Raw genomic sequence first — 13166 nt, 5'->3', positions numbered from 1 at the left:
TAAAATTGTCACTTCTCTTTGCGTGCAGCCTGCAGCAGAGTCGGGCATGTAATTTGCAACTCATATATGCCGCTCAACGCCGTTTTTTGGTCTAAACCTGGTCAAGTTTTGGTCTTTCGCAAACTTTATTTTTGCCGAAAATTTTTTTACCATAATTATGACTAACATTGTAAGGCTGTTTTTGCTTTGCAATTGCTATATAAATTTTTTTTATATGTTTAACAAAGCATAATTTGACTTAGGTTGTCACCACCCGTTCGAATAAAATAGAACGGTTCTTATTTCACTTGAAAGAATAAATTTGGGTTTTCGAAATGATCTAAGTTGCCGGATCTTGAGCGCTGCATTATTAATGACCAAGTCTTTATTATATTAGATATAATTAAGTCTAATGATGGATAGAGCGGATCTGATTGAACGCAGATGGAGGGTAGACAGCAGCAGTCGTAAGCATTCATTCAACAGTACTTACGCGTTTGCCAAGCACTCTTAGCAATGCTGGAAGCATGTGTTTATGACTTCAACTGTCAACTCCCAAGATTAGGCTGGCAATACTAAAGTGCCTATAAGAACATCCAAAGTCAACGGTTATGAAATACTCAAATGGTATAGAGAGAAACAGTCGACGCTCATAATTCCATATAATAACTTACAACCTAAACCCTCAACTGGGATTGAGAACTGGGATAATTGAACCACAGCTTCATATGTCTTCATGTACTGAGCAAGAACTCTTAAACGTTAAGCTTTTTTTACATGGCCAAATATTGCAACATACTTCTCAACACTGTGTTCTGCAATATTTAAAAAATTGACCATGTTTGATTATTATTGAGCTTAAATAGATACTTAATTAATAAACTCAGAAAAAAGAAATGTCCTCTCCTGTCACGCGGTATTTCAGCCAAACTTAAAAGGTGTGAAATAAGTTAACCCCAGTCTTTCTGAACGGATGCTGATCACACACTAGACATATCATTGCCCGACATGTGAACCGCAAAGGGGAGACGTTCATAACAGTGGCATGACGCGACCGGGTGACGGAGGTCAACCTATGAATAAATAGGTTGTCACGGCAACAGAAGAACCCAGGTATTGTTACCATGGTGTTGGAGAACAGTGGACAGAGCAGGGAGGTAGAGATGGTTGCAGACACACACACACACAAAAAACATATCCGTCACACACACACACACACACACAACACACACCTTCCCTACGTGATAGTTCTCTAATTCTCCAATGCAGTAGCATTGACATGGAACGACACAAGGCTCAAATCAATAGAGGAGTGGAACACAGAAAGTGCTTGTCTTCATGCTGGCACATCAATGACGAAGTTAGAGTGCAATAAACACAAGCTGTTGTTCTGCAGGAAATATCTAGTTCTAATGCTCTTGTATTCCTTCTTTCTCTCTGCTCTCTCCCTTCCAGCAATAGACTATTATATGGTGGAATATATTGTTTTGTGTGTCAAGACTACATATACGACAAAGAGATGAACAGATTGCCAAAGAAGAACAGAGGAAAGCCTGGAAATTGCAAGGTACAGTGTTGCTGGCCGCAGCTCCAGCAGCTCAGGCAACGCTACTTTTCTGTGTCTGTTTATCTCTAACTAGCTAAATTGCCATACATGTTTAATGCTTTTCGACCTGTCCCCTAATTAATGTCATGGTTCAGAGTTTGTTTTGATATTTTAACCTGCGTGTCTGTGATCGCGTTGTGTTGGGGGGGCAAAATCAATTTATGCACGATAGCGCACGATGGCGACGCGCCACAGCCGGGTTTGGGTTCCGTGTAAATGACTGCAGTGTAAATACTGGCACAGTGTCATCAGCATAAAAGTGTAGCTCCCAGTTGTTCACTAAGGAAGCAGTATGGTTAATATACAATATGAGTAGAACATCTGGCCCTGGAATGAAGCCCTGACGTATAGCTGAGGCGTGACACTGGACTTTCCTTCGGTTCAGCTTTGAAATAGACACATGATCGTATACAAATGTTCAAGGTTTGAAATTATGTTTTAGTCAAATATTTTATCTGTTTGGGCTTCTTGCGGTCAGTCTCAGTCTCCATTATTTTTGTCATTATGTTCTGGCCCCAACCATTCGCTCAAGAAATAATTGTCCCACGGGCCAAATCTAGTATATGATCCCTGCAATAGACCTCCATCATAGCCTGGTCCAGATCTATTTGCCAACTCTTATGGTCACGCGGTGTGACAATTACCATAGGAGTTGGCAGACAGCACAGACAGATCTGTGACCAGGCCACTCTTATCAAGGATCAGGTTGAAAATATTGATGGTTGTCATGTCACGTCTCACGATGTGTCTGTCTTTGTGACCAGGTGTAGGGGAGAAATACTCGACGTGGGAGCACTACGAAGCGAGAGCTGGAGTTACTACGGCACAATCCAAAGCGAAGGAAAATCACTACAAACTGCACCATCGGTGAGATATAGTGGTCCGCTCTCCGCATATCCTTATGATGTGCTAGTATGGTAGCAGGGTCATTTCATCACCCAGACTGGTGTGTTGTCCAGTGTCTGTGGTGTTGTCTGTGTGTGAGTTCCAGGTGTCTGTGGTGTTGTCTGTGTAGTCCAGGCTGTGTCTGTGGTGTTGTCTGTGTAGTCCAGGGTTACTTATTGTTTATGTTGGCTAGAAAGGAGTAATGAAACCACAGGGCAGCAGGCAGAAGCCCAGAGAGGAGAGAGAGAATGGCTGTTCCTTTTTCAATGACAAGTTCACACAACAAGGATGGTCTCTTTCTCTCAGACGCTCTGTTTCTCAAACTCTTTGTAGATTCAAACATACTTAGGCCTCTGTTTTTCATTCTTCCTCTTCTCTCATCTTTTCCTCTCTCTGCAGTTATCTCGCTTGATTTTCTAGAGTTCATTCAGTCTTCCTACTTTGTTCTCCTCCTCCCTCTCGCTGTAATGAAACACTCGTAGAGAGCCTACCAGCTGTCTCGCTGTGGGGTGTGTGGAGTGGGTCGAGTCTTGAGAGTTTAACCCCCGCCGAGAGCTCTAATTCTGGGCCAAACAGGCTGGAGGACCAGTCCAGGTCCACACTGGGCCTCACCTGATCTGTTCACACAGGCCTTTGTGGTGGACCACAGCTTTTATCTGCACTGGCCAAACCATGGTAGATTACACTAGCCAAACCATGGCTGATTACGCTAGCCCAAACCATGGCTGGATTACTAGCCTACGCTAGCCAATCCATGGCTGGTTACGCTAGCCATCTGATGCTAGCCCAACCATGGCTGGATTGCGCTAGCCCAAACCATGGCTGGATTGCGCATAGCCCAAACCATGGCTGGATTGCGCTAGCCCAAACCATGGCTGGATTGCGCTAGCCAACCATGGCTGGATTGCGCTAGCCAAACCATGGCTGGATTCGCTAGCAACCATGGCTGGATTGGTAGCCCAAACCATGGCTGGATGCGCTAGCCCAAACCATGCTGGATTGCCTAGCCCAATCCATGGCAAATTTAGCACATTTACAGAACTGTTTATTATTTGTCTTTGTCCCTGTCATATAAAAGTGAATGTTAGAGCGTAATGTCCTCCTCTCTGTTACAGGAGATGTGATGTTAGAGCGTAATGTCCTCCTCTCTGTTACAGGAGATGTGAATGTTAGAGCGTAATGTCCTCCTCTCTGTTACAGGAGATGTGAATGTTAGAGCGTAATGTCCTCTCTCTGTTACAGGAGATGTGAATGTTAGAGCGTAATGTCCTCCTCTCTGTTACAGGAGATGTGAATGTTAGAGCGTAATGTCCTCCTCTCTGTTACAGGAGATTGAATGTTAGAGCGTAATGTCCTCCTCTCTGTTACAGGAGATGGAATGTTAGAGCGTAATGTCCTCCTCTCTGTTACAGGAGATGGAATGTTAGAGCGGAATGTCCTCCTCTCTGTTACAGGAGTGCGAATGTTAGAGCGGAATGTCCTCCTCTCTGTTACAGGAGATGCGAATGTTAGAGCGGAATGTCCTCCTCTCTGTTACAGGAGATGTGAATGTTAGAGCGTAATGTCCTCCTCCCTGTTACAGGAGATGTGAATGTTAGAGCGTAATGTCCTCCTCTCTGTTACAGGAGATGTGAATGTTAGAGCGTAATGTCCTCCTCTCTGTTACAGGAGATGATGTGTTAGAGCTAATGTCCTCCTCTCTGTTACAGGAGATGTGAATGTTAGAGCGTAATGTCCTCCTCTCTGTTACAGGAGTGTGAATGTTAAGGCGTAATGTCCTCCTCTCTGTTACAGAGATGTGAATGTTAGAGCGTAATGTCCTCCTCTCTGTTACAGGAGATGTGAATGTTAGAGCGGAATGTCCTCCTCTCTGTTACAGGAGATGTGAATGTTAGAGCGAATGTCCTCCTCTCTGTTACAGGAGATGTGAATGTTAGAGCGGAATGTCCTCCTCTCTGTTACAGGAGATGTGAATGTTAGAGCGGATGTCCTCCTCTCTGTTACAGGAGATTGAATGTTAGAGCTGTGCTTCTCTTGATTGTTTGTCCTGAAGATGGGCCTACTATTTCACATTCCCCTCTCTCACTCTCTAACCCCCCCGTCCCCCGTCAGGTTTACGAGGGTTGATCAACCTGGGCAACACGTGCTTCATGAACTGCATCGTCCAGGCCCTCACCCACACCCCCCTGCTGCGCGACTTCTTCCTGTCCGACAGGCACAAGTGTGAGATGCAGTCCAACTCCTGTCTGGTGTGTGAGATGTCACAGCTCTTTCAGGAGGTAAGGCCGGAGCGGGAGAGGGTGGCAATCTGCTCCATTCCATAAAAAAATCCCCAAATTCCCAGGTTTTTCAGAAATGTTTGTTGTTGGAGAATCCCAGTTCCCGGAKTCAGGAGGGAATAATCAGGGAGGGAGTCCTCCAACTGGGATTTCTGGGAAAGACTGGAATGTTGCAACCCTAGGGCGGTCAAATGCAGTCTTCTAGGGGTTTGGGAGGCCAAAGGAAAACATATGASAGAGAATTACAGCCAGTCAGACATAGAAATGGAATGACTAACCACATCAAAACAGAATGTTCTCCCAGACTAACAGACTTACTGCAGAGGGGAGTCACTGACTGGATCACTGCTTTYTGGAGCTGGAGGGAAACAACTCTGTCTGAGAGAAATGAAGGGTGAGGGTGGGGGGATTGTCTGTCTCTGTCGGTCTCGTCTGTCTCCATATTTATCTCTAAATGCTAGCCTCCTTACCAATCGTTCACAGTTCTGAATGTGTTTAGTACAGTCAGTTGGTTAGATTACATCTACTAAACTCAATGCTCCCTGAACATTATAGAACTGGTGCTCAGGTGTCTCCTCCTCACACCCCTCCACTCTCTGGTGTGTATATACACTGCGTGTACAGAATGTTAGACCTGCTCTTTCCATGACATAGACCAGGCTTAAACATCCTTCTTTACCCTGTCTCCTCCCCTTCAGCTACACTGATTGAAGGGGATTTAACAAGTGACATCAGTAAGGGCTGATAGACTGACCAGGTGAATCCAGGGGAAGCTATGTCAGTGGTTACCAACTCCAGTCCTCCACTACCCCCGACAGCACACACTTTTGTTGTAGCCCCAGACAAACAAACACCTGATTCAACTCATTGAGAGCCTGATGATGAGTTGACAAGTTGAATCAGGTGTTCAGATGTGACATTGAAGGGTGAATGAACTGGTGTCTAGAGTAGACCAAGGAGAAAAGTGAAYAGCATACCCTTGGAGAATATTTGTCATGCTACAATGGGAACTAGAATAAAAGTTTCAGGACAAACTTTGTGTGCTTGCTGAGAACTATTCAGCTAMAGAGCATATCTCTGTTCTTGTCCCTAAGAGCCAGACGCTCGCACACACTTCTCTTCCCTCTCTCCCAATCACGTTGCTCGTTCCTGCTCCACGCGTTCCTCTTTCCCTTTCAACCTGGAGCATGCAGCACCATCATCAGTACCAGGAAAGAGGGGCTGTTCCTCTGACTTTGTACCCACACATAGCTCCTCTCAGCCAGGAGAGTTGGTCTTTGATCAGCCTCCCTGTCTCTTTTATAGACTCTTTGTTTGTCAGCCGCAGCGGAGGACAAAGCCTGTAAGATACAAATATAAGCTTTGTGCGTGGCGTTCTCAAATCTCAACCAGGCCTCAGAGGAGAGTCAGAGATTAAAGGTGTGTGTGTGTTGCTGTAATAGCAGTGCATTTGCATTCAAAGAACAGACACTCCTTTCATTATGTGTCTCTCCATCTCACACCCTGACTAGACTGTCAGTCATCCAATCCCAAGCAACCTGGAGATCAGCAGTCTGGTTTCACACACCCTCTCTGGAAGTTCAGTAACTAGCATTTGATGTTATTTCTACATAGGCAATCATTTTGTTTGATCTCTGAGGATCTTCTGAACTCCCAAAACCTTTCTGATGCATTTCAGCACTCAAACATACTTCTTCAGATGGAAATACCTGTCAAAGTACTGTAAACTGATTTGTAATAGACTGTCAAAGTCCATAATAAAAAATCAATATTGGCCATTGACTACAACACTTTTTTCTTCATTGTGGGGTCGTTAATGTTTTTGAAAACAAAATGGCGTGTGGCCAGAAAATTGAAACAGTGTGCTAAGGTCTCAGCTGTACAAAGAAAAACATTCACTTTCTTTTCAGTGAAGAATTCAAGTTGAGTGTAGGTACATTTAACAACATGGCTGCCAGATTTAAATCCCTGTTCTCCCTATTTCCTACTTGTCTCCACAGTTCTACTCGGGCCACCGTTGGCCCCACATTCCCTTCCGGCTGCTCACTGGTGTGACTCACGCACGTCACTTAGCGGTACGAGAACAGGATGCCCACGAGTCCTCATCGAGCGCTGGACGTGCTGCACCGCCATGCAAAGGAGACACCACCCGTAATATCGCATGTCCTGACTTATTACTTAAATACTGTGGGAAGTTCACTTAACTTATGTAAATACACTATATACTGGTTTCTTGTTTTAAAGTGACACTGAGGTTGACGTATATTTATCTCTTCAGTTCTGTAAAGCTATATTGATCTCATGCAGTACAGACAGTGTGTTACTGTACTGAAGAGAGATGTTGATTCTTCTAGCGGATAGAGACCAAAGTGGCTCATCAAGACAAAAGGGATGATAAATGTATGACATCTTACAGTGTAATTGTTTGGTTTAAAAAGGATAATCTGTTCTCCCTACAGTTGAAATAGGTTAAAGAAAGAACCATTTGTCAGTCTGTCTGCCTGCATAAATTCTGCATGCGCTGAATCTTCAGTCGGTCAATTGAAAATCCACTTAGCCGAGGAGCACGTCTGTGTCAAATACCATAATGCAGTGTGTTGTCCGCATCGCACCAGTGGAAATGTACTGAAGGGAGAGTGAAGAAGAAGTTGACAAATGCCACGCACCGAAGGAACGAGAGAGGATTGGGGGGGAATGACATGCCCCACTTGCACCGCAATGACACAGAGGGAGGACGGCCAGTAAAGAGGCTCTGATTCGCCAGAATTGTAGAGGGAGTTTAGAGTGCTAGACAGGCTTCACTGCCAGTGGATGAGTGAGCGAGGGGGGGTTTGACAGAGAGCGGGGGGACAGAAGGGGGGGGGGTGGGCGACGGAGGGGGAGGGTGACAGAGAGCGAGACGGGGGGGCGAGAGTGAGTGAAAGAGTACTTTAAAAGTGCAAAGTGTCCACTGTGTGATGTGTGCTCGCTCTCATCTCTCTCTCTGTGTTCTGTACCTAGAGACGACAAACGGAGAAGGCCAACAATCCAACCACTGAGCTGCATCATGACCAAATTTCACTGGCGGCCTCCAATCAGACTCACCTGTCAAGTCTGCCATAAGTGGGTGTCGTGTAGCCTCTCATCCATCTTTTTCACTAGCCAACATTCCTCCCATCGTTAAAATTGGTGGGGGGTGGAGAGATGTGGAAGAAAGTAAAAGGTTGTATGTAAGACTGCTAAAATACTCACGTTTGAAATTTTGACATCCTCTCAAGCTTCCTACATCGCCAAAGCAAGAACTCCCTTCCTCTGCTCTCACCTCCATCCTCCTTCCCCTCCTGCATCCTCCTCCATCGGACCCCTCCTCCCTCAACTTCCCCCTTGTCCTCACCTCCATACCTCCTTCTCCTCTGCATCCTCCTCCATCTTAACCCCCTCCTCCCTCACCCTTCCCCTCTGCTCTTCACTCCCATCCTCCTTCTCCCTCTGCATCCTCCTCCATCCTTACCCCCTCCGCCCTGCACCCTTCCCCTCTGCTCTCACCCTCCCACCTCCTTCTCCCTCTGCATCCTCCTCCATTCTTACCCCCCTCCTCCCTACCTTCCCCCTCTGCTCTCACCCCATCCTCCTTCTCCCTCTGCATCCCCTCCATTTACCCCCTCCGCTCAACCATCCCCCTCTCTCTCACCTTCCCTCCTCCTTTCTCCTCTGCATCCTCCTCCATCTTACCCCCACTCCTCACCTTCCCCCTCTGCTCTCCACCTCCCATCCTCCCTCTCCCTCTGCATCTTCTCCTTCTAAACATCTACCCCCTCCTCCCTCACCATTTCCCCCTGCGTGCTCTCAACTCCCATTCTCCTTCTCCTGTGCATCCTCCTCCATCTTACCCTCCTCCCTCACCCTTCCCTCTGCTCTCACCTCCATCCTCCTTCTTCCCTCTTGCATTCCTCTCCACTACCCCTCCTCCCTCACCCTTCCCCCTTCTTGCCCCACCTCCCATCTCCTCTCCCTCTGCATCCTCCTCCATCTTACCCCCTCCTTCCCTCCACCATTCCCCTCTGCTCTCACCCTCCATCCTCCTTCTACCCTCTTGCATCCTCCCCAGCTTACCCCTCCTCCCGCCACCTTCAACCCCTCTGATCTCACCTCACCATCCTCTTCTCCCCTCTGCATCCTCCTCTCCATCTTACCCCCTCTCCTCACCCTTCCCCCTCTGCTCTCACCTCCCTCCTCCCTTCTCCCTTGTATCCCTCCTCCACTTACCCCCTCCTCCCTCACCATTCCCCCCCTGCTCTTCACCTCCCATCCTCCTTCTCCCCTCTGCATCCTCCTCCATCTTACCCTCCTCCCTCACCCTTCCCCTCTGCTCTCACCTCCCATCCTCCTTCTCCCTCTGCATCCATCCTCCATCTTACCCCTCCTCCTCACCTTCCCCCTCTGATCCTCACGCCATCCTCCATTCTCCCTCGTATCCTCCTCATCTTACCCCCTCCTCCCTCACCCTTCCCCCTTGCTCTCACCGCCCATCCTTCCTTCTCCCCTCTGCCATCCTCCTCATCTTACCCCCTCCCCCTCACCCTTCCCCCTCTGCTCTCCACCTCCATCCTCCTTCTCCCTCTCATCCTCCTCCATCTTACCCCCTCCTCTTCACCCTTCCCCCTCTGATCTCACCTCCTCCCCTTCTCCCTCTGTATCCTCCTCCATCTACCCCCCCTCCCTCACCCTCCCCCTCTGCTCTCACCTCCCATCCTCCTTCCTCCCTCGCGCCTCTCCTCCATCTTACCCCTCCTCCCTCACCCTTCCTCCCTCTGCTCTCACCTCCCATCCCTCCTTCTCCCTCTGCATTCCTCTCCATCTTACCCCCTCCTCCCTCACCATTCCCCCCTCTATTCACCTCCCATCCTCCTTCTCCTCTGCATCCTCTCCATCTTTACCCGCTCCTCCCCACCCCTTCCCCCTCTGCTTTTCCACCTTCCCCATACCTCTTCTCCCTCTGCATCCTCCTCCATCTTACCCTCTCCTCCCTCACCATTCCCCCTCGCTCTCACCTCCCATCCTCCTTTCTCCTCTGCATCCTCCTCCATCTTACCCCCTCCTCCCCTCACCCTTCCCCCTCTGATCTCAGCTACCCCCCATCCTTTTTCCCCAAACGCTACCCTATTTATCAGTCTGAGTGACCCTTTTCTTAACCTGCTCTCATCCTTACCGTCTCCCGACACTGCCCTCACTGCACTCCTCTCATATTTAATTTCCTCCCCTCCTGTGAAGCTCGTTGGGCAGAGGTTCTCTAATGCTGGCGTCCTGGTCACATTTACACAAAGAGCTCACTAACTTTATCACACGACTGCACCAACTATTGCACTTTACGCACTCTACACAGTTTGCAACACGGCTAGCGGGCCAGCCTCACCTGGCCACACCACACAAAAGCTAGCCCAGTATACCTGGCCGTAGGCTGCTCCAGAATACCTGGCCGTAGGACTAGACATACACAAACACTGGCCGTAGACTAGCTTCCATATACCTGGCCGTAAGCTAGCTCCAGAATATATACCTGACCATAAGAGCTAACAATACACTCCTGCCAAGGCTAGCTCCAGAATAATTACCTAGCCGATAGCTAGTCCAGTTACCTGCCGTAGGCTAGCTCCAGTTATACCTCCGTAGGCTAGCTCCGGAATACCTGCCCGTAGGGCTAGCTCCGATATACCTGGCCTTTAAGGGCTGCTACCGGTATACCTGCCTTAGGCTACTCCGATACCTGCCGGAGACTAGCTCCAAAAATACCTCGCCGTATGGCTAGCTCCAGAATTACCTGGCCCGTAGGGCTAGCCTCCAAAATAACCTGCCTTTAGGCAGCCCAAATACCTGGCCGTAGGTGCTCCGTATACCTCGCCGTAGCTAGCTCCAGAATACCTGGCCGAGACTAGCTCCAGTATTTTTTTAAAATTTATTTTACCTTTATTTAACTAGCAAGTCCAGTTAAGAATACGTTCTTATTTTCAATGCTGGCCTAGAACAGTGGGTTGAACTGTCTTGTTCAGGGCAGAAAAAGACATATTCGATCTTGTACCTGTCCGGTATACCAGGAGACTTAGGTTAGCTCTTTAGCTACAGTACTTCTTCACATGTTCTACTTGTAGCTTGTGGCTCATGGCTTGAAAACTACATGATAGATGCTATACTAAATAAAGCTAACTTCCCAAAACCACATCAGACCCTCCGATGTGGTAATAGCCCCCTTACTGGACGGAACGTGGTAATAGCCCCCTACTGGAGGGAGACTGTGGTAATAGCCCCCTTAACTGGAGGAACGTGGTAATAGCCCCCTACTGGACGAGACGGTGGTAATAGCCCCCTACTGGACGCGAGACGTGTAATAGCCCCCTACTGAGGGAGGGTGGTAATAGCCCCTCCTGAGGGAGACGTGGTAATAGCCCCCTACTGGATGGAGACGGTGGAATAGCCCCCTACTGGACGGAACGTGTAATAGCCCCCTACTGGAGGAGACGGTGGTAATGCCCCCTACTGGACGGGAACCTAATATCCCCCTACTGACGAGACGTGGTAATACCCCCTCTGGAGGAGACGGTGTAGATACCCCCTACTGGAGGAAGACGATGGTAATAGCCCCCTACTGAGGAGACGGTGGTAATAGCCCCTACTGAGCTGGAACGGTGGTATAGCCCCCTACTGGACGGACGTGGTTAATAGCCCCCTACTGGAGGGAGACGTGTAATAGCCCCCTACTGGAGGGAGACGCGTAATAGCCCCCTTACTGGAGGGAGACGGCGGTAATAGCCCCTACTGAGGAGACGTGGTAATAGCCCCCTACTGGAGGAGACGGTGGTAATAGCCCCTTACTGGAGGAACGGGTGTAATAGCCCCCTACTGGAGGGAGCGGTGGTAATACCCCCTACTGACGGAGACGGTGAATGTGTCGCACTGCTTTGCTTTATCTTGGCCAGGTTGCAGTTTACTTGAGAAACTTTCTCAACAGCTTATCTGTAAATAAAAAGAAAGAAATAAAAATATAGCCCCCTACTGGACGGAGGCGGGTGGTAATAGCCCCACAATAACATAAAAATCAACACTGATTACTGTGATTGACCCTACAATTTTTTTCCTCTCGCTCTCGCTGTGTGTGTGGTGTGTTGTGTGTGTGTGTGGTTGTGGGGTGTGTGTGTGTGTGCCACCTATATATCTCTTGATCCTCAGCTAAAAACTACCATTCTCAAAGCTAGCGTTACAAAATACCTAAATGTAAAATCACCTATCTTTGTAACATCCTCGATTGAATTTGCAAATTGGTGCGCTTGGCGACAGAATTGTGTACACACACACCACACACCACACAGAGTGTGATATAACTTATACCACCGAATGACCATCTATCACCCTTTCCCCATGACTACTACAACAACACCAGTCTTTATTACCTCAAACATAACTCACCCATACCACACATGATGTATTCTCATTGGCTGTTCTCCCTTCCCCTCTCTAGCGTGTGTCCACCACAATAGACCCATATTCTGGGAACATCAGTCTGGACCGCCGGGCTCGTCACGCCCCTATCTGGCCCCTTAGCCACCGGGGAACGGCCCCTCAACGGTCAACGGAAAAGAGCCACCTTTCAGGGCACCACGCTCACAGGATGTTCTACGCAGTAGAGCACACTAAAACGTCTGTCCGTCCCCATCTCACCATGTCTGATCCCTCTCTCCTCTCTCTTCATATGGCTACATAAACATAGTAGGCTCTCTCTCAATTTCACTTTAAGGGCTTTATTTGCATGGGATACATGTTACATTCCAAAGAAATGAAATAGATTATAAGCAATTAAAACATGACACTTACAAAGTTCCAAAATAATTAAGCATTTCAAAAGATATGTTCTATACACTGGTGCCCTTTTCTTGTGGCAACAGGTAAATCTGCTGCTGTGATGCACAGCTGTGTATTTCAGCCAGTAGATATGGGAGTTAATCACATTTGGATTTGTTTTTTGAAATTCTTCTTAATTTAAGAATGTCAATTTGCTCTTTATCTTCCATCTCTCTGTTAACCTGTCCTTCCTCTCTCTTCCTCTTCCTCTTGTACTTCATCACCAGTCCACAGCCTGGTTGCTGCAGCATGACTCTTAAAGCACAGACAGGGCTGAGTCTGAGGGTGAAAACAGTGTTATAAGTAATACACTCTTGGGGTCGTTCCAATAGCCACACTAGCACGCAGCACTGGAATAAGTAATGATCTTGAGCATTCTTGTGTATGCTAGTGTGGAGATGGATTTTTTGGTTTTTCAGATCCCCGTTTAGCTTTGCCAAGTAGCAGCTATTCTTCCTGGTCTTGCCTTGCTGCGCAGGGTGAATCTTCGTCTCTCTCTGATGAGGGTATCAGTCCTCAGTCACATCGTTGACCATCATGTTGCCGCC

The 13166-nt window shown here is 48.0% G+C and overlaps 1 pseudogene; it reads left to right on the top strand.

Annotated features, from left to right (window-relative positions):
• Window positions 1-1763: 1763 nt before the first annotated feature.
• Window positions 1764-12400, top strand: LOC112078380 (ubiquitin carboxyl-terminal hydrolase 22-like; annotated as a pseudogene).
• Window positions 12401-13166: the final 766 nt, after the last annotated feature.

This window comes from Salvelinus sp. IW2-2015, unplaced genomic scaffold (assembly GCF_002910315.2).
Source record: "Salvelinus sp. IW2-2015 unplaced genomic scaffold, ASM291031v2 Un_scaffold5601, whole genome shotgun sequence".
NCBI classification, from domain to species: Eukaryota; Metazoa; Chordata; class Actinopteri; order Salmoniformes; family Salmonidae; genus Salvelinus; species Salvelinus sp. IW2-2015.
This window is presented reverse-complemented; position numbering and strand designations above follow the sequence as displayed.